Raw genomic sequence first — 27,949 nt, forward strand, 5'->3', positions numbered from 1 at the left:
GTCACTCAGGCTGGAGTGCAGTGGCGTGATCTCAGCTCCCTGCAACCTCTACCTCCTGGGTTCAAGCAATTCTCCTGCCTCAGCCTCCCAAGTAGCTGGGATTATAGGCACCTGCCACACGCCCGGCTAAATTTTGTATTTTTAGTAGAGATGGAGTTTCATCATGTTGGCCAGGCTGGTCTTGAACTCCTGACCTCAAGTGATCCATCCACCTCGGCGTCCCAACATGCTGGGATTACAGGCGTGAGCCACCATGCCCGGCCTACATTAACCACTTTTAATGCTTTATCCCATTGATCCTCATAACAACCCTATGAGATAGATTAGTTATAATTCCTCCTTCCCAAGTCCCATCTTTTTTTTTTTTTTGGCAGATGTGGAAACTGAGACACAGAGACATTAATTTACTCAAGGTAACACAGTTAGTAAGGGGCAGTGCTAAGATTTGGAAGCAGGCAGTTTGATGAGAAAGTCTATATTCAAATTGAAATATATACTGCGTGCCATAGGAAGCAGCATTTAAAACTCCCAGTTCCTTTTTCCACTCTACTTTATTGCCAGTGGTTAATAAAACAATAACCATACTCCTTGCTCTATATTAGAGATGTATCCCCTAGAAAATCATGTGCAAATTTAATTTTTATAGATCAAATTTGATTTTACATATGTAAGGGGATTTACAAGTAAAAGAAATCCTTTAACGTGGCCTAACAGAACAGTGTGCTTATTTCTTCATTTTTTTTTTTTTCTGTTTTGTAAATACTGCTGGGTATACCTTGTATTTTCCAAGGGCTTATAGAACTAGGGAAGCCTTTTTGCAGAGAAGTAGCTGTCTGTCAAAGCATAGAATTTGAACACGGTAATGGCAAGTAAAAAAAAAAATCGATTTTTAGCAGCATTCTAAAGGTGGCACAAAATTTTACTAAGAATTGGAGAAGGAGGCAAAGGAAGCAAACAGACTCAAAGTTGAATGATGAACTTCTGCTGGTGGTGTGGGAGGTTACTAGTGATGTCAGAAGAGGAAAGCATGTGGCAAAGCCGTGAAATAAAAACAATTAATGAAAAAGAGAAACAATAAATGAAGGCATAATATTTGGATTATAAAAGAAATGTCCAGACAAGCTTATAATATAGATAATAGCTGATGGTCCATGATGAGAAAGAAGATTTAAGATGATACTGTTTAGAAACCATGGGAGTAAAGCCCTAGCAAGCCTGATCACATGCATTTAAGTCAGTTACAGAAATTCAACTGATATTTCAGATCGTTAAGCCAAAGGTCAGCAAACCATTTTTTAAAAGAACCAGCTCTTCGCGCATGGTGGCGCGTGCCTATAATCCTAGCTACTCAGGAGGCCAAGGCAGAAGAATCGCTTGAACTTGGGAGGCGGAGGTTGTAATGAGCTGAGATCACGCCATTGCACTGCAGCCTGGGCGACAGGGTGAGACTCCGTCTCAAAAAAAAAAAAAAAAAAAGGAACCAGCTCTTTTTTTAAAAAATGTTTGAAATTTTAGAAAATATTTTTGAGGCCCTGTGCAGTAGCTCACACTTGCAATCCCAGCAATTTGGGAGAAGGAGATGGGAGGATCTCTTGAGCCCAGTAGTTTAATGAGACCAGCCTGGGCAACATGGCAAGACCCCAACTCTACAAAAAATTTTTTAAAATTAGCTGACAGTGATGGTGTGGACCTGTGACTAATCAGGAGGCCGAGGCAAGAGGATCACTTGAACCCAGGAGGCTGAGGCTGCAGTGAGCCATTTTCATGCCACTTCACTCCAGCCTGGGCAACAGAGCAAAACCCTGTCTCAAAAAAAAGAAAATATTTGTCCTGGTCTTCATTACTTAACTTTGCCATGATAGCACAAAAGTAGCCATGGAAAACATAAACAAACAAGTGTGGTTATGTTCCAGTAAATCTTTATTTACAGAAGCAGGTGAGGGACTAGGTTTGGCCCACAGGCCATGGTTTGCCAACATCTGCTTTAAGTGGCTCATCCAGTGGCCACAGATGCCACTTAGGGCTGCTCTGTGATCCCATCCCACACTTATCTCCTACCAGTAGACACACCCAGCTTCCAGCCACACTACACCATGCTGACTTAGGAGCCCTATGTCTCCATTTTTCTGAGGATTCACCTCCTTCTCCTTCAGTTGAACCCCAGGAGCCTGATGAAATGTTATTTCCTCTTTGAAGCCACCCCTAAGCCTCGTTCCACACTCTAGGCAGAGTTATTCATTTCTCCCTCCCCAACCTCGTGTTCTCACAGTGCTTTGCACAAAGCTCCATGAACCGCAAACTTATTATATTATACAGATAGTATGATTCTTCACACACCAGTGAGTCTCCCTGGCTTGATTATAAACTCCTAAAAAGCATGCATCATGTCTTTCTCACCTTGTAGCCCCTGAACTTAGCATGAAGCTTTGCTCAGTGAAGTTAGATTGATCAAGTGGTTAAATGTGACCAGTTTTATAAGGCAAACCCAGCTTCTCCCTGGCTTTACTTTCTGAAAAGTTGTCAGAGGCAAAACAATTCTAGGTGTGTATTCAAATTGTAGTCATTCGTTTATCTTCTAGGGGCCCAGAACAAGTTATTCAACTTCTTTGAGGCTGTGTTTTCTACCTGAATGAGAGGAACATTGGTATTGCCTAACAGCCCAGGCGTGACATGAGAATTGATGCTTTTAATCCTGTTTAGACAGCAGCGTTTCCATAAGCTGCTTCCTCTTCCCAGTTCCCTCCCCCAGAAGACATTAGATCTTCTAGGGCTTTTGCCAGTGAAAAAGGCTGAGCTGAGCAGGTGTCTTGGGTAGTTGTGCATGGCAGAAGCCCAGTTAAGAGGGAGAAGCAAAGATGGACATGTGTTGGGGTTTGGACCTTACCTCTGCCAAACTTTAGCTATCACAGAAGGGGGTCCAGGGATAGGGGAGACACTGCAGTCAGGAGGTCAAAAGGAAAGTGGAAGACAAGAATTAGGCCAGAATTAGGACTTGGGTGCTGTGAGGAAGGGACAGTAGAATACCCTGGATGCAGGCCGGGCGCGGTGGCTCAAGCCTGTAATCCCAGCACTTTGGGAGGCCGAGACGGGCGGATCACGAGGTCAGGAGATCGAGACCATCCTGGCTAACACGGCGAAACCCCGTCTCTACTAAAAAATACAAAAAAACTAGCCGGGCAAGGTGGCGGGCGCCTGTAGTCCCAGCTACTCGGAGGCTGAGGCAGGAGAATGGCGTAAACCCGGGAGGCGAAGCTTGCAGTGAGCTGAGATCCGGCCACTGCACTCCAGCCCGGGCGACAGAGCGAGACTCCGTCTCAAAAAAAAAAAAAAAAAAAAAAAAAAAAAAGAATACCCTGGATGCCCCTGAGGTTAGGCTAGGTTCCCATGGGTCACTGGCCTCCTCCAAGACTGGGTGCCCCCACCCTGTGTCTGTAACAAAAACACCGTGGAAGGTACTGTTGCTGCCATCCCCTCATCCTAGTTCCTTTCTTTCTGAAAACCACTGGCCATGAATTCATGCAGGGGAGCCTCTTTGTATTGCTCTTTGAGGTTATGTTTATGTGCCCATGCCCTTGAGTGATGAGCAAAACATGTCTGATTTTGTTTGAGAATGCTTTCTAACGTGTATTTCACAGCATTTTTTTCCTATGACAGTTTCATAAGTGTATTTGTAGAATAGAGCAATTGAATAATCTCTGAATTTAAGAGTCCCTAAGTACTCATTGACACCTTTTCATTTGGGGGCATATTGAGCTTAAGAACAGCTTTTCATAAAGTCTCTAAATTCCAGTTTATACTTTAGACGTGAACGTCCCCATGGGTCGATTGGATGGAATGAATGTGCTTTGTATGGCACTTAGATACTTCTGTGGGAGAATTTTGTTGTTCTGTGTTTCTCTCATTCCCCCTTTACTGTTCAACTTAGATTAAAACAAACCTTTTGGACTAAAGGCACTTAACCTTAGTTAGAATCACCTTTGCTGGTGCACAAATTATATTGATGTGCTCATTGGTTCTACTGCTGGATTTTACTGGCTTAATAACAGGGAAATTCATATTGTAGGTTGCCCTGTGTAGTTGGGAAATTACATAAAAATCATCATCAGGGCACTTAATGTCTTTCTAATTTTAGTTTATTTCTTCATTTGTTCCCGTGTTAGATCCCAGCCTGTTACTTTGCTTCCAAGGTTCACTGTGATCATTTTGTTCTGCTCACCAGAGACTACCATTAACCCACACCTTCTCTTCTTGCTCTGTGGCACACAAATCCCCAAAGAGCCTCCCAAAAGTAAGCGAAAGGCTGGAAACTTCCTACTTTTATATCTAAAAATATCCTAGAAGCTGGAAAATAAAAATCTGCTGCCCCTTTCTACTTGCCAGATATGAGTATTTGCCTGCATCTGTTTAGGAAATTTCTTTAAAAAATAAAAATTCTGTTTGGGTACCAGCAGCCCGGTGATGTCAGTGCCACTGCGGGACTCAAAGCCCATTAACACTCAGACTGCAAAGGAAGGTATTAGCATTCCTTCAGCTTTACTGACACATTTCTCCCCACTGCCTGTCTCCTGGAGTGGGGACACTCAGTACATTCTCACCTTAGAAAAATGAGAAATGTCCCTTACACAATAGAACAGCACAGGGGAAAGAACAAAGGGCTTTGAAGTTAGCCTGAGCTGAGTTCAAATGCAGCCTTCGCCTCTAGCTGTCTCAACTTGGGCACATGGCAAAATTTTGCTTCACGTGAAATGAACTAACCCATTGCGTGGAGATTATCACAGCAATGCTGCAGGATTGTTTTGTGAATTGGACCTCATGGGGTAATGCATTTAGCACCATGCTTGGCACATAGTAGGTGTTGAATGAGAGTGGTTCTCTGCTACTGCTTCTTGTGGTGACACAGTTTGGCTGCCACTGTTGCTGCTGCCACAGCTGTGTTTTATTATAGTTACAGCCTTGATTATACTTTAGGAGAAAAGTTAAAAGTAGAGGCTCTATTCATTTTGAATTGTTTAGAACGTAGAAGTGCAGCCCCAAATATTATGTCACAGCCTTAAAAATAAAGCTTGCAAGCATGGTTTCTAAAATAAATATCCACCTTTCTGGGCTACTTAAAGCGGGAGCCAGATGGCTCATTTGCCCAGAGATGCCGAGACATGTGTAATCAGAGAATGGGAGAGTATCCTGGTATCCTGGAACTCAACTCCATGGAGAAAACTGAACTGGGGTGTTAGAAAGGATGCTTGGCCCCCTTCCTGCCTCAGTCAGCTCAAGGTGAGGCCATCGGGGTCTTCCCGTGGTACTGAGCCCAAGCTAAATCACCACAGAGGCAAAGTTTCTCTTCCCCTTCCCCTTCCCCTTCCCCGCCCTCCCAGCAGCTGCCTTTCTTTGCTCATCTGGCACCTTCCATCTCTCCTCTGCCTTATTTGGGACTCTGTAGCCTGCCTTCCTCCAGATCCATCATGTCCCTTCTCCCAACCAACTCCTATCCACTCTGTGGCCTTCTCAGCAAGACCGCTTTTGCTGTTAGCCACCCGAGAGGAAAGCTGGGGAGGACATCAGTGGTGCTGTGGTAGTTCATGGTCACAAGAGGCTTTACTAATGGCAAGAGCCCCAAGACTTCAGGTTATCCCGTGCAGCAGGTAGGACAGGAATCATATTCTGATTCAGTTTCCTGAAATTGAGAGAGGGTAAGAGACCTGCCTAAGGTCACACAGCTGGTTTACACCCATGGGTCTTAATTCTAATTCTCAGCATCCTTTCAACTACCCTTTGCTTCTCTAAACAGTGAACTTCTTGCACACATTTAAGGCTACACAGTTTTCAGTATCTTCACCTGTATTCGCTCCCAAATCAAGTATTCTATAATTATAGACCAGGCATGGTGGCTCACACCTGTAATCCAGCACTTTGGGAGGCTGAGGTGGGTGGATCACTTGAGGTCAGGAGTTTGAGACCAGCCTGGGCAGCACAGTGAAACCCTGTCTCTACTAAAAATACAAAAAAATTAGCCGGGCATGGTGGCGTGCCTCTGTAATCCCAGCTACTCTGGAGGCCAAGGCACAAGAATCGCATGAACCCGGGAGGCAGAGGCTACAGTGAGCCAAGATCGAGCCATTGCACGCCAGCCTGGGCAACACAGCAAGACTGTCTAAAAAAAAAAAAAAAAAAAAAATTATATATGTGGTTTGATTTGATATGTATACTAGTTTAATTCTGTATTCCCCTAAGTGTAAACTGCATGCTGTGATATGAAATGTAATTTTAGGGAATAACGAACTTGTCATGAGTTAGTATCTACTCATTTAATGATAAAGTTATTTCGTTTTCAATATTTATTGTCTTTTATTACCAATGAGAAAAATCTGATGCCAATACAGCCTTACTGTTAGATGAATCTCTGCTAATCTCTCTTTTTAACAGAGGATGGCAACAATACCTAGGTAGGACTGGATTGTATTTATTTCAGAGGTCTGCAAATTTTCTTAAATGGCCAGGCAGTAAGTATTTTAGCGTCTGCAGGCCATTTGATATTTTTTGCAACTACTCAACTCTACTATTGCGGCTTCAGAGCTTCACAATTGAGCATGGCTTTGTTCCAGTAAAACTTTACAAACACGGGCAGTTGACCTGAAAACCCTGTTTATTTTTTACCCTACCTTTCTATTTATGGCAAATGGCACTCCTTTCCCCTTTATAGTAGTAATATAAAAATTTCCTCTAAATTTTATTTAAGAAGAAAACCAATTGAGACAGAAATCATAAGTGTATAGCAGCCTGTTAATATGTGCAAAATTGTGAAGGCAGTACTTCAAAGGACTGAAGTTTGAGAAACACTGGTTTTATATGTTCTTGTATCTTAGGAATAGAAGCAGAGTCTTAAGCGGTGGCCTCGGTCCTCTCAGAGTCTCTGTAGTGCCTCAGTTGCTGGTCAGATCCCACTGACATGCCCCTGCCTTGCTGCCTGCCCCTAACCCTTCCTCACAACCTGAACTCTGTGCACAACTTGAAGATGGGAAGGGGGGTCTCAGTTTCTTGGATCCTCAAGGTTTAGACCTTTCCTAATAAAACAAACGGTCAATGAATGGGTGGATCTGTCACAGTGGATTTTAAGCATCCACGGGAACTGATGGAGGGATAATGAAAGACATGGGAGACTCTCAAGTTGCACCATTTACTCCCCCTCCCAAAGAGTGGCAAGGCAGTATGCAGCTTAAAGTCGGAACTTAAGGGGCAGCCAGTTTCATACCCCAACCCACCACTTACTTAGCTCTGTGTGATCTTGGGCAGGTCAGTTAACATCTGTGTGCACGAGGTTGCTTGTCTGTAACATGAAGAGAGTAATAGTACCTACTTCATGTGGCTATTGTGAGAAGGAAATGAATTAATATATGGCAGGGGCTAAAAACAGTACTTAGCTAAGCATTAGCTCCTGTTACTGTTCTGGTATCTGTTATGATACTGAGCTATCCTGGTCTCTAAAGATTGGTGTATTCGTTCATCAGTGGTCCTGAGTGATTGTACAGGACAGCTAATGCTCCTTCCGGACCAGTGGTCCCTTTACTCAAAACAAGAAGTATGTGTACTTGGGACTCACATCTACCCCAACAAAGCACAGTGATGGGTAGATGGGGCCAGAAGCAGTTTCAGCTCTAAGCCAGATGATCTGATGTTGGAATTCATGGCCCTTCAACACTTACAGAATCAACTCCAAATGTCTAAACATGTTAGCATGAGCAGAGAGCCCTGCACAGCTGCCCCAGCCTGCCTGACACTGATCTCTTGTCACGTGCCCCGAAATGTGCCATGCACTAGCCACTAGCCACTCAGTGTCCTCGCATGTGACACAGCATCCTTAGGCTGTGCCTGCTGTTCTCTCTGCCTGCAGTGCCTTTCCCTCCCTACTTCTCCTTGAAGCCACCTTCTTCCTAAATGAGCAGGCATGCACATGTACACACGACACACTTTTCTAACAGCAAGGAGTGTGTGGGGGTCACTGTCACCTCTCTATGCTATGATGTGTTAGTGGCACCTCTGTTGAGATGACTTTCAGAGTCAAACGGTTTCTTGGGGGGGTTCAGGAGATTTTGGTGTCTGTGTGTATATATGTGTTGAGAGAGAGAAAACCCATCACACAGGAGGTCCCTCACTGGCTGGGGGTGCTTCAAGGATGAGTATGGAGTTTGGTTTTTATTTGAGTCTTTAATTGTGAACCCAGTGCCTTGTATTTCATAGGTATTTCTGGAATGAATTGAAAGCAAAGGGTACGGCTGGGTGCAGTGGCTCACGCCTGTAATCCCAACACTTTGGGAGACTGAGGCAGGCGGATCGCGAGGTCGGGAGATTGAGACCATCCCAGCTAACATGGTGAAACCCCGTCTCTACTAAAAATACAAAATAAATAAATAAATAAATAAATAAATAAATAAAAAACCCGGATGTGGTGGCATGTACCTGTAATCCCAGCTACTCAGGAGGCTAAGGCAGGAGAATTGCTTGACCCGGGAGGCGGAGGTTGCAGTGAGCTGAGATCGTGCCACTGTACTCCAGATTGGGTGACAGACCAAGACTCCATCTCAAAAAGAAAGAGAGAGAGAGAGAGAGAGAGGAAGAAAGGAAAGGGAAGGGAAGGGAAGGGGAGGGGAGGAAGGAAGGGAAAGAGAGAAAGAGCGAAAAGGGTACTTAAGGACTGGGGATTCTGAATCAGGAACTTCTGTCTGATCTTTCCAAGAATTAAGTGATTTGAACACGTGGACTTAAAGTGAAATACAAGCCCAAGAAAACATTAGGTCTTATTGATATCTTATCATGAGCCCATTTTACCTTTCCCATTCTGCCTGCTTTCCCACTTTGCACCATATGAATGATAGCATGTTACCTCTTTCATGACATGACATCACAATGCTGTTTGTTCCATGGTGCATGTAAACAGATGAAGCTTGTAAATAGGTCCTAACAGAGATTTACTTTCTCTCAAAGCTATACACACACACACACACACACACACACACACACACACAAATATTTCATCAGATCAATCATTTGTTAAAGTGCACTATTATTTTAAATACCGCTAAAAGGGAAAACGGCACCTATTAAACCAAGACACACTACAGATTGTAAGACAGGTGGCAATTTCAGAAACGGGGAGAGGAAGGGAGAGAGGGAGAAACCAGATACCAACCCTGTAAGAAAAAAGGAAGTGCCTTACATTCTAAACTGGAAATATTGGATGTTTTCATCTTGAGCTATTTTTTATTCTGCTTTAAATAGACATTGATAAAACCTTAATGCCCAAAGACAATCCCCAGCACAGAGAGTTGGCTGAATAAATATGCAAGTGCTTCTAAAATAGCTGGCAGAGAGCCCTTTGTTTGGAAACAAATGTCTCCCTAAAAATAGCAACCCGAAATTCTCCTGCAGTCCCTGTGTTCTGGAGCAATGAACATGGCCCTTTAAGTACCTTCTCCCAGTGACAGCAGTTCTCAGGAGAGTGGCTACCTGAATCACTCAGTAAATCCTTACATAGAGTACAGTCTGGAATTTGCTCTTCCTGGAGTGGTATCAAGCACTTAAACCCTATCTCTTCTCCCACTGCTATTACAAAATATTAACTATCATGGTTAGGTTATTTCTTTCATCCTTCTCCCTTTACAGCTGGAAAACAAAGAATTGAGCAATTATGTGATGAATTAGATTAATGAAGACAGACATCTTTTAGTACTGGGACCAAGCAAAGCAAACATCCTGTTTTCTCAAGAGAAGGAATGTTTTTGTCCCAAATACACTTGATTGTTCCGACACTTCATTTCACCAAGCGTAAAATACCTTCGTGGTTTAAAAAAGAAAAAATCTGCTTGTTTCATTTTCAAAATGATTTTAGGACAAAAATATTTTATTGATGTTGGAAAATGCAAATCCTCCATTTTTCTTTGCTTGTTTTTTTTTGGGGGGGGGAGTTATAAGGTCAGTTGGTCTGACTTCTAAACAATATTTTGGTTTAGCAACATTGTTTAAATCTTAAAATAAAACTAAGGAGCTTCACTAGTGTTTCAAAATGGACCCATTTGGGAGCCAGTCATGATATGGCCCTTCCAAAGGGAAAGATGAAAGTTGCTTCTAGTAAACTCTGGACTCAAGGGATTTAATGAGGACAGGAAGAGAACCAAGTGAAAGGTACTAAGTGAAGGATTCCCACTTTATGTCCTGAAAGTGTCCAGACAGAATGTTTCAGTAGTTTTAAACTGAATGGAAACTTGGCTCTGAGGCCCTTGGACTTTGAGCTCTCAGAAATCTGAAAATACGCAGTCTCAGAATATACTCCTACCCTACTCTAATAGATGCAGTGAGTGAGTTATTTCAGGAAGAAAGACATCAGGGCTTCTTCCTGCCTCTTGGGGCTGAGCAAACTCTTGCAGATGGCCTTCCCCCGCATTCTTAGGATAATAATGGTGTCCAGGTCTATGGAGTGCAAAGCTCCATTTTGTTTTTACAAATAGTGCCTTCTGTGTGGCATTATGTTCCTTAAAAATAGAATTGCATCCATCAGATTGAAGTGTGGTGCTTTACTCCACCAGAATGGCTGACACTTAAAGGACTGACAATAGCAAATGTTGGTGAGATGTGAAGCAACTGGAACTCTCATGCGTGGCTTGTGGAAGTATAAATCAAGCCAAAGTTTGGAAAACTCTTTAGCAGTATCTCCTAAAGCTAAACGTATCAATATGACTGAGTAGTTATATTCCTGGGAACATACTCAATAGAAATGAGAGTATGGGCCCACCCAAAGACACATACAAGAATGTTCACCGCAGATTTATTCCCAATCCTGGGGTAGGGGGGGAACCCATAGGTCTGGCAACAGTAGACTGTGTAAATAAATTGTGACATATTCAAATCATGGAATATGCTTAGTAATAACTAACAGCATGGATGAACTCACATGATATTGAGTGAAAGAACTTAGAATAAGAGACAAGAAACAGTCTATATTACTCCATTTGTTTAAAGAGTTAAAATGAGCAAAACCTGTCTTTATGATAACGATGAGAATGGTGGTTACCCTCATAAAGGAGATATTGACTCGAAAGAGGCACATGGAATCCCTGTGGGGTGCTCGACATTCTAAATTTTAATCTGATGTGTACATACAAAACTATGTGTGTATTTTATACTTCAGTGAGAAAGAAGCAGATTAAAATGTGGAGTAGTGAAATGGCCATTTCTTCCTGTGCATAGAGAAATTGTGTTAGCACCAAGAAGAGTAATACCTCTCATTAGAAGAATCTTCCTTCCTATTAATACTTTAAAATTTCTTCAGGCAGTGTTTTAACATCTTGGCATTTTGTCTTTTCCTCTGGTTTGAGACCCTTTTCACTTCAGCTTTGAATGTGTAAGAAACACCAGAAATGCACTATGGGCCATGATCTACTCCTAGTTCTCTGAGTATGGTTATCTAATACCCCAAATTGCATCAACCCACATAACTAGCTTTTTCTTTTAGGGCTATGCACTCCAAATTAATAGCCCAAGGATTTGTTTACAACCTGTTATATTTGAAAAATTATTTGACCCATCAGATAATAAACAGCTAAAAAAGATAATGTAAGAATTATTATGTCTAAGTGTTAAATTATCAGTAGTGGCAGTAAGTTCCTTTTAGAAATATAGTGCTCATGGGTATATACCCAAAGGATTATAAATCATGCTGCTATAAAGACACATGCGCACGTATGTTCATTGCGGCACTATTCACAATAGCAAAGACTTGGAATCAGCCCAAATGTCCATCAGTGACAGACTGGATTAAGAAAATGTGGCACATATACACCATGGAATACTATGTAGCCATAAAAAAGGATGAGTTTGTGTCCTTTGTAGGGACATGGATGCAACTGGAAACCATCATTCTCAGCAAACTATCGCAAGAACAGAAAACCAAACATCCCATGTTCTCACTCATAGGTGGGAACTGAACAATGAGATCACTTGGACTCGGGAAGGGGAACATCACACACCGGGGCCTATCATGGGGAGGGGGGAGGGGGGAGGGATTGCATTGGGAGTTATACCTGATGTAAATGATGAGTTGATGGGTGCTGACGAGTCGATGGGTGCAGCACACCAACATGGTACAAGTGTACATATGTAACAAACCTGCACGTTATGCACATGTACCCTAGAACTTAAAGTATAATAAAAAAAAAAAGAAATGTAGTGTTCAAAATGTGATTTATGAACTTATGTGGATTCCAGTTTAATAATTAGCTAATTATTTTTTCCATAATTAAAAAAACAAGGTGCTTTATATTTTGATTCATTCATTAAAGGGAACTGGGACTTCAAATGAATAATCAAATTGAGACTGGCTTACGGAAGTTAACAAAAAGTTTTGGCTGCTACAATAGGCAATCTAGTTTAAAAAAAAAAAAAGCCATCAGAGTAATTTATTTGTAAGTTCTAAATTTATCAAAGGTTCATCTTTATTTCCTTGTCTTTTTTGTTTGTTTGAGACAGAGTCACACTCTGTCACCCAGGCTGGAGTGCAGTGATGCAATCTTGGCTCACTGCAATCTCTGCCTCCTGGGTTCAAGTGATTCTCGTGCCTCATGCACCCAAGTAGCTGGGATTATAGGCATGTGCCTCCACACCCAGCTAATTTTTGTATTTTTAGCAGAGGTAGGGTTTTGCCATGTTGGCCAGGCTGATCTCAAACGCCTGGCCACAGGTGGTCCACCCACCTCGCCCTTATGGGGTTACAGGTGTGAGCCACTGTGCCCAGCCTCCTTGTCCTTTTTATTTTTATTATTTGAAAGTGTTTAATATATACTTATGGCAGAAAAGAAAGCAGTAAAAATGACAAATTCTTTCCTAATGCCAGTTTGCAGAGTATGAGCAATTAATCCAACATTTGAAATTTAGACATAAAGATATACAACTTGTGGTTTCATGAGATGGTATTTTAACAAGTTGATTTAAAATATGTAATATCACTTCTAAAATATCAAAACTAATAGGATTGGTTATCTCTGCAAAAGCGAATATTAGCAAACCCTCACCCTCTTTATAGAAATATATTTATCTCTTGTTGCCATCTTCAATGAATACAATGAGGCTTACAAAAGTATTGTGAAAAAAATGATAACTCAACAGTAAAAAGACTAATAGCTCAATTTTAAAATGGGCAATGGATTTGAGTAGACATTCCACCAAAGGAAATACACAAATATCTAATAAACACATGAAAAGATGCTCAACATCTTTAGTCATGGAAATGCAAGTCAAAACCATGATGGGATGCTGGTTCACACCTATTAAGATGGCTATGATAAAAATGATGAGCAATAACAAATGTTAGAAAGATGTACAGAAATTTGGACACTCTCACACTGCTAGTGGGATCATAAATGGTACATTGCCACTATGGAAAATAGTTTGGCAGTTTCTCAAGAACTTAAACAGAGAGTTATCATGGCACCCATTCATTTTACTCCTAACTATATACTCAAGAGAAATAAAAACATGTATCCACACAGAAACTTGACAGAAATGCTTATAGAAGCATTATTCATAATAGCAAAAAGCTGAAACACCCAACTATCCATTAATTGATGAATAGACAAATAAAATGTGATATATCCTTACAACAGAATATTTTTCATCCATACAAAGGAATGAAATATTGACATATGGTATGACACGGATGACCTTTGAAAATATTATGCTAAGTGAAAGAAGCCAGACACAAAAGGCCCCATATTCTATGGGTTCATCCATACAAAATGTTCAGAAAGGGCAAATCCATAGAAACACAAAGTAAATTCAGAGTTGCTAGAAGTTGTCTATCAGTGGTGAATGGGGAGGGCTGCTAATGAGTTCCTTTTTGGGGGCGATGAAATATTCTGGACTTAGATGATGGTGACTGTTTCACAGTTTGTGAAATTTGTGAATATATTAAAAACCAGTGAATAATACATTTTGAAAGGTCGAATTTATAGCATTTGAACTGTATCTCAGTTCTAAAAGAAACAGACGATTTTCAAATGTTAGGTCAATTGATGTAAGGGAAAATACAAAAATAAACCTTGGAGTCAGATTCATATACTAAGTTGTGTGTGTGCCAGATGAGGGCTCTTATTTGATAAAAATTGTTTGGTACTCAGAGCTAAAAGGGGACAAGGTCAGTGACAAGATTCTAGGTGTCCACAAGAGGAAAACAGCCTTGTTGTTCAGAAGAATCACAGATTTTCTAGATACTGATGTTTGAGATGAATGTTTCCCACAGGTCTTTATAAAGTGAGTACTGGGAGACATCATTTAGGATGTCCTTGACATTTTTCGTTGCTCTTCCTCAGGACATCCCTCCAGGTAGTTATTCAATCTCATCTGTTTTCCAAATGGAAATAAAAAGGTATGGAAAAGCAAGGCAATCCTTATGACCTTAGACCCAAAAGAAATAACGATGGGCATGAAATGGAGACAGTACAATAAAGATGGCTTCCTCAAAACAAGAGTTGACTCTCCTCTTCATTCCATTTCAAATTCTATAATTTAAAAGCACTCTCCTTCAAATAATGCCTTTATGGGTTTTGTCTGTTTCTGTTTGATTTTCCCTTTTAAGGTAGAAATCAACTTTTTATTTTAGAACATGTTTCTCTTTATTAAGGTATAACTTACATATCTTAATGGCATAGACTTTTAAGTGTACTGTTTAGTAAGTTTTGAAAATATATGCATCCTTCAAACCACCTCCTAAGTCAAGATATTAGAAAGAAGCATGTGGGAGCTTTCTGGGGTTGGAACACTTTGTATCTTGATTTGGGTGGTGGTTATAATTAAGGTAAACTCTTCCAGTGTCTGTCACCATAGGTTAGTTTTGCTTGTTGAACTTCATCTACACAGAATCACAGTGTATGCTCTTTTGTGTCTAGCTTCTTTCATTCATTACATCTGTAGAATTTTCCCATGTTGGTGCATGTATTGGTTGTTTGCTCCTTCTGTTGCTGAGTAGCATTCTATTTTATAGATAGGCTCTTCTCATGTTGATGGACATTTGGGTTGTTTCCAGTTTGAAGCTATTATGAATAACATTGCCATGAATATCCTGTACATGCTTTGTGGGAGGCATGGCCACTTATTTCTCCTGGGTACAGACCTAAGAGTGAAATTACTCTGTCACAGGGACACACATGTTTAATTTTATTAAAAGCAGTTCATTTTTTAAGTGGTTCTTCTACCTGCCATTTTACCCTCCGCCAGCAGTGTATGGGAATTCCAGTTGTTCCACATCCTTGCCATTCCTTGATATTTCAGTCTTTTAATTTCACAGATCCTCCTGGGTCTGAAGTGGTAGCTCATTGTGGTTTTAATGTGCATTTTCCTGATGACTAATGATGTTGCATTTCTTTCTAATTTAACAAAAACTCATTTATTAAGTTAGAAAGTATAAAACAAAATTATGCACAGTTTGATCTCATATTTGTAACAACACATAAGATTTGAAAGATAAAACCCAAAATGTCAAAAGTTATTGTCAAGTTTTTGAGCTTATCTGTATTTTATCATTTCGCATTTTAGTGCACATTTGTTCGTGTGATTAAAACAAAAAAAGCTATTTTAAAAGTGAATTAACTCAGATTATTCTGAGGTAAAACTTCAGTTTTCCTGATTTTCTAACAATAAATAACATTGGGTATTGACCATGCTTTAGATAGAAATGGTTGAGAAAAATTGAGGCCCATACTGTTTTTGCACTTACTTCTTTGTTTCCCCAAAGAAGATCAAATCCATTCCTAAATATTAAAAATGTTGATATCTGAGGATAACATCCATATTCACCTCAGTGTAAAAGACCATAATCAGGGGTCAGCCTATGAGCCAAATCTAGCCTGCTGCCTGTTTTCAGCAATACAATTTTATTGAAACAGCCACATGCATTCACTTACGTGTTGTCTGCTGCTGCCTCCTTGCTAAACAACAGAGCTGAGTAGTTGTCACAGAGGCCATACTGCCCACAAAGCCTAAAATATTTACCATCTGGCCCTTTAAAGAAAAAATTTTGCCAACCCTTGCCATATTCACTCTTAAAATTTTCTATTCTAGTTCAAACACTGGTTTTTTAGTTCCATACCAAATATATGTGCAATTTGTAACTGCAGCCTTCATTTCTATCCAGTTCATAGAAGCTACTCAGTGGTTACATGGCTTACCCTCCTATCTCAACAATTCAGTAGAGACCTTCTGATTTCAACTCTGAACTGAAAATTCTTAAACTATTTCTTTTCCAACCTCCAAAATCTGGTCATTTTAGGTACAGGGAACATAAAAAGTGTTGATTCCTAATACAAATGCAACTAACTATGAAATTATATCCTTTTAAAACACATATAGATGAGAATTTAAACATCGAACTGATAACTCTTTTTTTTTTTTTTTTTTTTTTTTTTTTTAGATAAAGTAAGTAGTGACTGTGAATAAATGAGCTTGCTTTTCTTGTCTAGAAATTGCCTCAGAAGGTAGTTCCAGAAGAGGAGAGAGAAAAATATTGTAAGCAGTGACACTAGAGTTGGAACAAGTAAACTCAGGATGATTTTTCTTCGAACAGTCACATATCATATAAAACCTCACTCATTTATAGCCACACGTGATATATAGTGAAATGCTCTAACATTTAAGTCCAGCTCATGACAAACTTATTACCCTTCACTGATGCCTTTTATAAACTACCAAAAAGGCAGGTAAAGCAAATTCCCTTAAGCGAGCATGATGTACTGGCCCATTTTTAAGATGGACTTCAAGCAAGAACAGTAACTGCCTCTGTTTTCTCACCTGTAACATAAAAGTCTTCATTCCTACCCTTTTTATACCTAAGGGAGTTTGTGAGAATAAAATATCAAGAGTATCAAAAAGCTGTGAAAGTGCTTTGAGAAATCAAAATGCTTTCAAAACAGAAGATATAATTGTGGTTAATTTTATTGACTCCAAGCCTTCAGAGCAACCTATGTCTGGGTCTCCCCCATCAGGCAAGGAAAGGGCATTACCTTTCTCCTGAAGCCCACATCACCCAAGACTTCCTGTCTACAGAGAACAGAACATGTCTCCAGTGAAGAAATCTTTGCTATGCATGCTCTTGTCACGATAGAACTTCCCCGGCCTACTTAGCTTTCAAACTTTGCGCATCTAAAAGATACAACCATCTTTCTTAGAGTTCCTTCCTAGATCTAATTATACAAATCCGGGGGTGCCGCAAGCATCGCCTCCCATCCAAACTCATCGCACACGTTCCTGTTTCAAGGGTGAATCAACATGTGAACTTTGCTGCTGCAGAGAGCTGACAGCTGCTTCTGAGTTATTCCTGGTGCCTCTGACAGTTTCTAGGATATTCTGGGGGAAAAAATAAGATGAGAGAATCCACTGGAACTTTGGTTCTGTTGGCCTGTAATTCATTAATAAATGTGGAAGAGATCTGTGCAGTAGGAAAGAATATACAGTATCCACTTTGGTCTAATGTAATAGCTGTCTATTAAAAAGCACTACACTGAGAACCCGGAATGTGAAACCTAGGGGCCAGCCATGCCCAACTAGCTGGGTGGCCATGGGCAAGTCACTTAACCTCTCTGGGTGCTGCACGACTATAAAACAAGGACATTGAGGCAATGACTGGTAAGATCCCTTCCAGACATCACACAATCTGAGACAATAGATTGTAACATCCCTTTAATTAGAGTCAGTAAAACCTCTTCATTGAAAATCATATTTGCTTCCAGGACATAATTACAGTGAAACCTAATTCATACTGTGCTCTGCTCCAAATACAGTAGAGAGAGAGCTGTTAAGTGGTTTTTGAACATAATGTGCCAAGATTGACTTCTCTTGCTGCTTTTTTTCTCATATGTCACCTTTTTATGTGGGGATCTCCGAACATTTTTGTCATGGTGTGCTGTAAAAGAGTGTCATCATTTTAGAGATGAAATGGCTGAGACACAAAGAGGTTAATTACCTCGCTCAAGAAAATACATGAAAACAAAATACTTCAAGCAGAAGTGGTCGAGAAAAAGACCTGTATTTGTGATATGGAAGATAATTAAAGTTGTAATTATGCACTTTACATTTTCTAGGGGATCTACCATGAACACGTAGACTTAAAAGCTCATCAAAATTGTACTTTCGATGTCCCTTGCCAGTAAACTGCAGTTGGGAAGAAAGAAACTAAGAGAATGGTCTAAAAAACCTTTTGGTAGGCATAGGGAGCGGGACATGTTTTACGAGTAGGTGACAATATACACCTACTCTGTGTCCGAGCACAGACCGCCTGTCTCTGGCTTTTCATCCTCAACATTGAAGTTTTCTTTATTTAGCAGTAAGGTTTCTTTATTATTCCCTGAAAATGGAAGTTTCCCCAAGGAAAGGTGGCAGGTTAAATCACTTCATGGTACCTGACAGGAAGTAAAGTGTTGCCTGCTTGTTTGAGAGCACGTTTGGAGGCGGGAGGTAAGGAGAAGGTAGATGTGAGGGCAGTTTGCGGGAGGAGCAAAGACAGAGAACACTGGAGAGGCTTGGCCCAGACTCGATCAAGGCACAGAATTTCATTCCAGAAGCACAGCCCTGGGTAAGGGCGAGGTCTGCAGGTCCTCCTAGAGCCGTTGGGCTTCTCCATTCCTGAGATGCCCCTGTCCTGCCCTCTTCGACCACATCTGAGGTATATTTTGAAACTGTATGTTATGGCCCTAGATTCTTGGCTTAAGGTTCTGTCCACAGAGAGGGAGACCCAGGCTGGTTGATCTCCAGTAGACACTGGGTGAGGGACAAATGGATGCCTGATTAGAATCTAATTTAAATGTTTTCTAGTTTGATGGTGCCGTCTAGAAAGTTCTGTTGTTCACAAGGGCTCATATTTGACACACGGAAATGTTTGATTTGGTGACAACTATGTGTTTATTGTGATCCCACTATGCGTTGAAAACTGGATTCAGTTTTTCAACACATAGTGGAATCACAGGAAATATGTGCCCGAATGTATTGAGAATATCACTGGTTTCCAGTAAGTTTCCCCAGTGTTGTCAGAAGCATTATTTCTTTACATATATGGAGTTGAGGGATGTCCTCCCAAGGGAATGGTTCTCTGCCCTTGTTTGTATTTGATTTCTGATCTAATGGGGGTAAGAATCCCATTCTTATAAATAGAAAGACTTTTTCAAATGCAGGGTGTGGTCATTGTCTCAAGGAAGTGTGGGTAAGTTTTTTGGCAAAGTGAATGATATGAATTATCCCCTCCAGGTAGTTTGATTTTGTCAGCTGTCATATGAGGAAAACAAGGGAGATAATGAAATTCCTGTTTAAAGACACAGGAATTCAAGATTTGTAGAAGTAAAATGACTTGGCAACGTCAATGGCTAATAAGGGGTTGTGCTAGAAATAGAACCTGGCTATACAGTTTCTAAGGGGAGTGCCTTCATTACCATAGCATGCTATTCTTTGGAGAGGGTTTTTTTTTTCTTTTACCAACTGAACTGAATAAACTACAAATTAGGATTGTCTGAAAGTCAAGGACCATGTCTACCCCATATACTTTATGTGGTTCCCTCAAAAAAGGTTTAACAAATGTTTTTTGAAAATGGTAAGCAAATAGCTTTCCTCTTATTTTCCTATTTGAATAAAGAATCAGCCCTCACTCACACTTTCAGAGCTAAAGGGGGAAAAATAACCATAAAACTTCTGCAGCAATTTTTACAAATTTTTTCTCTCGTGCACAGGACCTATTAGTAACATTGCATAATTTTTTTAAATGGACCATTTTAGCAGTAGTAGAAGGGGAAATCTCTCATGCCATTCCTATATAAAGTACAATTTAAAAACTGCCTCTTTAAAAAGTCGTAGCGTTACATCCTATGGGCAATGCCTAAGGCTGATGCACATTGAATTTTCTGTGGGTTTCACTGCTGTGACCTCTATATACTATAGGTTGTTCACTGCAGCTAGGAAGGAATTTTTTTAAAAAGTGAAGGAAATTCTTGAAGTATGTGAGAAGCATTTGAAATCAGAACTGCTACCTTTCCCTCCACACAATGTGTAACTGAAAACAAATATGCACTTTCTGAGGAATTTGAGCTTAGGTAGTTAACCGACAGTTCTAATGGACTCAGAAAGACGTACAAACAAATAATAATGACCTACTTTTGTTACCACGGCACCCAGCATAAACAATCATTTAAAACTGCTTGGAGAATCAAACCATTCAGAAAGTACTTTTATAGTCAAGGTCAAGGTGTTGGCCAGAAAAAATAAGATGTAAAGGATAATTTAATCAGAACCTTTGTCCAACAGAAATTAGGGTTAGATTTGCAAAGTACCAGCAGCCCGACTGGAACCACCATCTTCTCCATCTTGGTAGAATAAAGATGAAGCTCCTAAGTAATTTAGTACTAATATTTTTTATCTCATAAAAGTTAAGGACTAAAACCACAGACTGACAAGCTCCTTCAAAAGTTATCCCTTCCTCCTGTCTTCCCACTCCCTCCCTCCATCCTCCCTTCTTTCTTCCTCTTCCTATCCTCTTCTTTCTGTCCTTTTGCTTCCTATGTTTTTATTATTATTGTTTTTTTTTTTTTTTTTTTTTTTTTTTTTTTTTTTTCATGAGATAGAGTCTCACTCTGTCGCCCAGGCTGGAGTACAGCGTCGCAATCTTGTTTCACTGCAACATCTGCCTCCCGGGTTCAAGAGATTCTCCTGCCTCAGCCTCCTGAGTAGCTGAGATTACAGGCGCACACCACCACATCCAGCTAATTTTTGTGTATTTATAGAGACAGGGTTTCATCACGTTGGCCAGACTAATCTCGAAATCCTGACCACAGGTGATCCACCCCCCTCTGGGATTACAGGCTTGAGTCACCACACGCAGCCTTTTGTATGTTTTTAAAAGGTCTTCTTTTCTAGCTCTTGGAAATAAAATCAGAAATTATACTTTATGTGGAAAATTTCAGTTTACCTCATAACATTATAAAGTGTTCTGACAAAGCTCTTCAAAAGTCCATATGTTCATGGTGTTAAATAGATGAGGGGAAAATAGAACACTCAAAGATCTAGCTCAGAAAGAAAATTCTCAGAATGCTAGGTTATTCCGTTCATTTTGGAGGCAACACAGGACAAGCAGAATGAAAGTGTGGTGTCATTTTGAGGGGAGAGGCAGAGGACGGAAGGGGCAGAGAGAGCTGGTGTGGAAAGAGTGGAGAGAGGATGAAGGTAGGAGGTATTTATGTGACACCAAATCACCCCTGCCTCCCATACTCAAAAACAAGCTCCTTGAGGACAGGAATTTCCCCTTCATTGTCTTCATAGACCCCCTCAGCAAACATAGCTTTGGGCTCATGCCTTCATGAATTGACTCATTTACTCACATATTTCCTGAGCACTTACTATGTAGTCTTTCAACAACCAATATTTATTGTGTGCTGTTTTAGATGAAAGTCAGCATTGACGAAAGGGTTCCTGATGTCCTGAAGTTTATATTCAGGGTTGGGAGAGGGTAGACAGAGACAGATAATAAGCAATTTTACATAATATAGAAGGTGGTCATCACTGCTTAGAACTGTGCTGTATAATGTGGTAGTCATGTAAATATAAATAAAAACATGAAGCAGAGCATCATGGAGCCAAAGGGGTCTGTTTTATGAAAGGTGGTCATGGATGGTCTGTCTGGCAAGATAACATTTGGGCAGGGACCTGAAGGAAGTGAGCGAGTGAGCAGGCAGATATCAAAGGAAGAGTGTTCCAGGCAGGGGAACAGCAGTTGCAAAGCTCTGAGCTGTATGCTAGGGGGTCAGTAGTAAACAAAACAGGCACAGTCATGGTTCATCCTCTTGGTGTTTTCATTTATATGGAAGGTAGACATTAATCTAGGCAACAAAGAAATTCATAATTAACAATCAAGCTATGATAGAGAATAAGTAGGGGAAGAGACATAGGACTGGCTGATGAGGGAAGACCTCATGGAGGAGTGTGAAGCCTGAGCACATGTATGGAGAGAAGAGGGCATTCCAGGTAGGAGAGCAGCATGGGAGAAGGTCCCTGGGTTGGGGTAAGTCTTCTGGGAACCCAAATGAAAGAAAACTGCTGGGGCTGGAATATAGTAAGCAAGGAAGGAAGTGGTCCAATGTGTCATTGAAGAGGAAGCCAAAGGCCCGGTGTTCTTGTAGCCCACTTGAAGGAGTTTGATTTTTATTCTCAGTGCAGTGTAGCCCATTGATAAGGGATAAACATTGAGTGACATGATCACATTTGCAGTTTGAATATACTTATTTTGTATTCTGCTGTCCGGAGAATAGATTGGGCAAGGGGCTGGGAATGGAAGTGGGGTGGTCAATTAAGTTGTCCAGGCAAAACGTAATGATGGCTTGGACTAATGGAGTTAAAGAGAAATGAAAAATTAAGTTAAATTTAAAAATAAAGAGCAGTGAATGGATTTTGATAAATAAATTAGAGATAGAACCAACATTAAATAGTACATGAAAGGTACATGGAGAATGTCAGATGGACTGGATGGGTGGGTGAATGGATGGATGGATGAGTGGGTGAACGAATGGCTGGTCACTAGTTCTCTGGCTTCCAATGCAATTCTGGCAAGCCACTCTCAAACTTTAAAGACAACAGAGTGATATCTAAGCTGGTACTTAGAGGTGTTCCCCTTCTTCAGGTATATCTTTAGTTTCCCATGATTCCTTACTCATTATTTTAATGATGGAGTTCTGCTGGCGAAGGTATTATATTATTTGCCAATGAATGTTTTTGCCAGAAAACCTTACTGATAGTTAAGCATGCAACTGGAAGCAGTGTGTGGGGGGTGGGGGGGAAGGGCGGTGAGGGGCAAGTGTATGTTTATGTGTTTGTGTGTAATTACTACTTTATTCAGTGCCAGCAGTGGGAAAGATTAAGTTACTTAGAGCAGTACTTCTCAAATGCATTATGTACATCAGTCATCTGGGGATCTTGATAAAATGCACATTCTGAATTGGCAAGTCTGGAATGGGACCTGACATTCTGGATTCCAACAGTCTCCCACATCATGCTGATCCTTCTGGTCCTCAGGTCCTACTTTGACCAGCAAGGGCTTAAAGCGGTGATCAGCAAGTGGTTAGATGGCAAAGATTTTCAGCTCTGCAGGCAACAGCTCCAGAAATGCCCTATGAGCTGCCTGCTCATGGAAACCCAGGAGTGGGCCTTTGTCTGTGACTCGATTTCCTCCTTAGCTAAGGAGACCTAGCTGGCGAGGCCTGCAACTGAGAAACACCAAAAATGGTAGGGAAAGACCATTGGATTTTTCAAGTAAACCAATTTCCTTTAGGATAGAGGTCCAAAAAAGCTGTACTTTGAAACTAGTCAGCTGTGGGTTCAATTCCATCTCCAAATGGTCTGTGAACTGGAGTTTGCTGACTTTGGTAGTGTGTTATGTTTGTACATGCTTGTACATGAAGCATTTAGTCCCAAACCTTCCAAGCACAGGATAAATGAAACAAAGGACAACGAGTATACCCTTATGTTTTCAGGTAAAAAGGTTTTTTTGAGGTTTTGGAGGGTAGGTAGATGCTCTTGGCATTCCTCTAACAAACCTAAATGTCATTATTTCTCCTGAGTGACGAAAACGGTAAAACTAACTGTGATTATCTTTGCCTCTATGGATTTAAGAGAAAACAAAACAAACAACTCACTCTGTAAACCTCAAAAGAAAAGCCCTACCCCTTGCCCCCCACAGATTTTCTTGCTGTTTGTTTCTTTACCTCAGTGTCTCCTACTAAAAGCATAATGAGTGCTGTTTTTGCTCCAGCAACAAGGCCCTGCACAAAGCCAGGCGGGAGGCCTGTGGATGAGGTGCTCTGCAAGCTGAGCCAGAAGGCTTAGGAAAATGCTTGCCAAACACTGATGTTTAACTAATTGGTAATGTCTGCGGAGTTGGCACCAGGAGAAAAGAAAGTAAAGAGGCTGGTGGATGTTGAGGAAGGAAGACAGACAGACTTGAAGCCAAGCCTCAAGTGTTTGGAGAAAGAGCCTGCCCACCATGGAGTTCAAGGAAGCTTGTCACACTGTTTTGAAATGGTCGGTTAAACTCCTGAAGGACAGTGTGCCCAGATGGCCAGCATTTGTTTTAGCTGTGCAGGACAGCAAGAGATTGAGACAAGAAGATGAGCAAAGTCTCAGATGTACCCTCCTGAGTCCAGACAGCTTGGTGCAAAATTGTCCCGTGAAACCCTGTTATAACATTTTAGTGGCCCCAAACAGGGTGCTGGGACAGGGGAAATTCCAGCATGGGTCCCGTGCTGTGTTTGGAACCAGCCATCCTCTGATTGTTGAACTGAGGTAACTCACTCACCCAGATGTTTCCCTCTTTCATGCTTAGTATCCTCTGGAGGAGGAGTAGAAGGAAGGGAGGGCTCCCCTCCTGCCATGTGATTCAGCACTGGCCAGTCCAGTGGATAGGATCCAATCAGCTGGGACCTCAAAGCAGTCTCCTTCCCCTTACTTCCTCCTGAAGGATGGAAGGGCCCATTCCTCTCGAGGGGCTTCCATATTCCCCATGGTAGGGAGGGTAGAGATGGCTGCCTTAGGAGAAAAAAGATTCTTGTTTCTCCTCATTTGCATCTGTCCGGAGGACCACTCCACACAGAGTAGTCTGATGTGTCCACTTTCAGAAGCAGCAACTTTTAAAACGCAGCCAAACAAAAACGCAGTTTTGTTTTCTTCGTAAAACAGAAACATAAAGACTCACCTCCCTAAGAACCCTTCTCTGGATCCATTCTCATCATTACAAGTTAGCACTGATTGGGCTTCACCTCCTTCAGCCATGCTACTCTCTTAGGTTTTCTCTTAGAGTGGTCTTTCTGAAGCTATATAAATAAATAAATAATCAATGTGTGGCTCTTTCCTGCTCAAAATGGTTCGTTTGTTCGATTTTGAGCAGGAGAGAGCTCAAATGTGACAATGAGATGAGGAGTAATTGGAATATTACAGCTGATTGAAGGACAAGTGGATACAACAGTTTTGAAAAACGATTTAGCATTAGTTAGTAAAGTGAAAGAGGCATATACCTAGTGACCCAGAAAAAAAAAATAGCTGTTTCCTAAGTCTGTGTGTGTGTACATGTGATGTGCGTGTATATACACATCTAGTGTATACATACACATCCTAGAAAAATGTGTACAAGAATGTTCCTAGCAACACTATTCAAATCAGCAATAGAATGCATAGGTAAATTCAAACAATGAAATACTATACAACAATGAAATTGTATAGTAGAAAAACATGGATGAGGCTTAGGATTCATCCTAACATAGGGTCAGCAACAGAAGCATCTGTTTCTAACAACTGAAACACATATATTTTTATTTATATAAATTTCAAAACATGCAAAACAACCTTTTCCTTAATGGATAGAAGTGTGATAAAATTCAGAAGGAAACTGAGGAAATGATGCAATGGACAATGGAGTTACTTCTGAAGGAGGAGGAAATGGGAAAGGAGACTTCAAAGGATAACATGATATGCTTTGTCTTAAAAGTATGTGAGGGAATTTCAGGGGTGATGGAACTATTCCATATATTGATCATAGTGGTTTTTCCATGACTGTATACATTTGTTAAAACTCATAGAACCATATGCCAAAAAGGGTGAATTTTGTAGTATGTAAAGTATAGCTCAGTTGAAAATACCCATGTTAAAGAAAAGTATGTGGCGGGCACACAGATAATGTTTATTTTTTTTAATATACCTTATGTGTAATTTATATCCTTTTACAGCTACACAAGCTACTCAAAAAAGTGATTTTTAAAACCCCTCAGTGGCTCACCATTTTCTCGGGTTAGGGTCAGATTGTTTATGTGGCCTATGTTGCCCTTCACGTCCTGGCCCCTGCTCGCCTCCCCTCCCTGAGCAACCCACGGACCCGTGGCTGCCTCTCCCCTTCCTGTCTCAGCACTGACCTTGCTGGATTGCAGCTGTCCATGGACTTCTCTATGTCCCACTAGGCTGAAGGCTGCCTGAGTGTTGTCTACCCCTTATGTCCCCTGGGTCTGGCACATCATAGGAGTTCAGAAGGATTTGTACAGTTTTGTTGAGATGTGCAAGCATCCCCTTTGATTCTGTAGGGGAAAAACAATGGGAAGAAATGGGTAAGACATGGAGAGCCTACATGGTGATAATTACTTCAGACTTGGCCAGTTCCACAGGCCAAGGGTTTACTAGATTCCTATTACTGTCGTAACAAATTACCACACATTTAGCGGCTTGAACTAACACAAGTTTATTATCTTGTAGTTCTGGAGATCTGACATCCAAAGTGGGTCTCATTGAACTAAGATCAAGACTTTGGCAGTGCTGCATTCCTTTCTGGAAGCTCTAGGGGAGAATCCACTTTATTTCCAGCTCCTAGAAGCTGCCTGCATTCTTTGACTTGTGGCCACTTCCGTCTTCAAAGCCAGCCATGGCCAAAGTCTTTCTCACATTGAACTGCTCTGATTGTAACTCTTCAGGCTCCCTCTTCCACTTTAAAGGAGTCTTGTAATTACAGCAGACCCACCTGGATTATCCAGGATAATCTTATTTTAGGGTCAGCTGATTCGCAATCTCAATTCCATCTACGACTTAAATTCCCCCTTGCCACATAACATATTCACAACTTCTGGAGATTATGATGTGGACATCTTTGAGTGGGGTGGGGGAGGCATTACTCTGCCTACTGCCTACGGTGAAGAACTAATAAAATTATCCACTGAAATTTAAGAGAGTGACAGCATGTAGCAAATGCCACTTCCTGGTTTCAGGATCATATGGACTTTTGTTTTAACTTTTATACCCTAGGAGCAAACCGTAAGACAAGGATTTGAATGCATATAGTTTTTGTTTTGTTTGTGTGTTTGTTTTACATAATTGCCATAAACACAGGTGGAGAAATAGAGATAAGGAAGTAAAGATACCCAAAGAAGAGTGTGTTTTAAGGTAGTTATTCTGTGTGCAAGTAGAACTTAACCTGGGGAACTATGAGAAGCAATGAAAAATACAAGCCTCAGAGTTATCCTCCAATAAGCATCAGTTAAGGGTTGAGGGCTGCTCTTGGGAGAACTTCATTCCCAGGACCTGTGGACCACATGGGCTCCAGGGCCAAAGAAAGCCCTCAAGCAAAGAGATACAAGTGTGGGTAGTTGGAAGTCAGGGCAGGACATACTGAGAAAGTCAAGGCCAAGGCGAAGATCGATACACAGATAGATAGATATAGATAGATTTATATATATGTGTGTGTGGGCGTGCACGCACACATCTGTGTATCTCAAATTATTAAAGTCTTCTGGTAGTTTCGCTGGTGATAATTTATTTAATCTTTGTAGCACTTTGCCCCCCAAGAGCAATGTATGTTTGAAATCTGCCACATATAATGTGAAAATGCTTGACCAACTGATTTGGTTAGCAAATGCTCTCTGGCTAACATCCAGAAGTGCTACAGTTTTCTGTATATTTTATTTTGATAAATTTTGTTTTAGAACAAGGAAAAGATACAGACACTTTAAAAGAAAAAAAAAGCGGATACCACTTTCATGGCCTGCAAATTATAAAAATTTTGTGTCAGGATTCTTTTCTGCCAGGTAGGAATTTGAGAGGGGCAAAGAAGAGCTCAATTTAATTTCCCTCAGGGTCTTTGCTGAAGGGACAAGAACAGAAATCTGGATTCAGTTTTGTTAGTAAAATAATCTTTCCACCAGAAAATGTAAAAGCTACATTGTTCAGGATATTTGGACCTATTCTTTTCAATACAGACTGATAGGTGGGGGAGGGGAGGGGAGATTTTGAGCTGTACAGTTTTAATGAAATGCTTAAGGTTGAAATAATGGTTCTATACAGCTCTTGACATGATTTATTTTATTTTCTGTCAATTTGCCTAAAATGTGTAATCTTGTGGCATTCCACTGAGGGAGGA

The 27,949-nt window shown here is 40.8% G+C and overlaps 1 protein-coding gene and 1 long non-coding RNA gene across 3 annotated transcripts in view; one reads left to right on the forward strand and one right to left on the reverse strand.

Moving 5' to 3' along the window:
* LOC108543074 (uncharacterized) overlaps positions 1-8,867 on the reverse strand; it is a 12,573-nt gene extending 3,706 nt beyond the window's left edge. The window contains exon 1 of the long non-coding RNA XR_001889450.1: positions 8,821-8,867. This is a non-coding gene — a long non-coding RNA (uncharacterized LOC108543074). The remainder of the gene's footprint in view (positions 1-8,820) is intronic.
* RARB (retinoic acid receptor beta) overlaps positions 1-27,949 on the forward strand; it is a 550,096-nt gene that overhangs the window by 455,871 nt on the left and 66,276 nt on the right. The gene's annotated exons all lie outside the window — the stretch shown is intronic.

This window comes from Rhinopithecus bieti, unplaced genomic scaffold, assembly GCF_001698545.2.
Source record: "Rhinopithecus bieti isolate Rb0 unplaced genomic scaffold, ASM169854v2 scaffold_23460, whole genome shotgun sequence".
In the NCBI taxonomy this organism is placed as follows: domain Eukaryota; kingdom Metazoa; phylum Chordata; class Mammalia; order Primates; family Cercopithecidae; genus Rhinopithecus; species Rhinopithecus bieti.